The following is a 1,347-nucleotide window of genomic DNA, read 5'->3' on the forward strand; positions in this document are numbered from 1 at the left end:
GGGGGGTTACCTGTTGCCCTGCAGGGGGCAGGCACACGGAGAGCAGTCGCTGATGGAGCCGCTGACGTTCCCATAATACCCCAGGGCACATAGCTCACAGCTCCGCCCGCTGGTGTGGTGCTCACAGCCCTGGACACAAAGGTGGAAACACCATGACACCATGACAACATTACACCATGACATCAGGACACCATGACACCATGACATCATTACACCATGACACCATTACACTCTGACATCATGTCAACATGACACCATGACAACATGACACCATGACAACATGACACTATGAAATTGTGACAACATGACACCATGACACCATGAAAACATTACACTATGACATTGTGACAACATGACACCATGACAACATTACACTATGACATTGTGACACCATGACATCAGGACACCATGACATCATGACATATAGACACCATGACAACATGACACCATGACATCATGACGTATAGACAACATGACAACATGACATCATGACGTATAGACAACATGACAACATGACATCATGACGTATAGACAACATGACATCTTTGTATGGAGTGGGATAGACCCAGACCGAGTGTGTGTGTTGTTGTGAGTGTGTGCTTGCGTGAATGTGCCCGTGTGTGTGTGTGTATCTCTGTGTGTGTGCGTGTATCTCTGTGTGTGTCTCTTGGTATGTGTGTGTCTGTGTGTCTCTTGGTGTGTGTGTGTCTGTGTGTCTCTGTGTGCGTGTGTGTGTGTGTGTGTGTCTCTGTGTGTGTGTGTGTACCTGACAGGCTCCAGTTTCTGGGTGACAGTGTTCACTGTGGTTGTTGCAGCGGCATCGAACACACGGCCGAACGAATAGAGACTTCAGACTCTGGGACGACAGCTCAGACCCAGGCTGACGGAAGAACCCCGTAGCACACTCCTATACACACATTAATATTAATATTATTAATAATAATAATAATAAACATTACTAATATTAACAGCGAGCGTCTGGTTGACGGGTTTGCCACAAAGCCCGGTCGGGCACAGCCCGAAGAAGCAACGTGGCACTTCTCCCTCCAGCCCATGGGCCCACCACCTGTGGGAGGAACCAAAGGGGTCAGGTGCGCTGCTACATGGGTGGCAGCAAAGGTCAGGGGCTTTGACGGACCAGACCCGGGCGGCAGAGGCTGGCTCTGGGAACGTGTAATGTCACCTCTCTTTTGGGGAAAGAGCCGGAAGTTGTGCGGGAGGTGGAGCGCTACCACTTTGATCTGGTTGGGCTTACATCTACGGACAGTTTCGGTTCTGGAACCGTACTCCTGGATAGGGGTTGGACTCTGTCCTACTCCGGAGTTGCCCAGGGTGTGAGGCGCCGGG

This window comes from Etheostoma cragini, unplaced genomic scaffold (genome assembly GCF_013103735.1).
Source record: "Etheostoma cragini isolate CJK2018 unplaced genomic scaffold, CSU_Ecrag_1.0 ScbMSFa_1485, whole genome shotgun sequence".
Classification (NCBI taxonomy): domain Eukaryota; kingdom Metazoa; phylum Chordata; class Actinopteri; order Perciformes; family Percidae; genus Etheostoma; species Etheostoma cragini.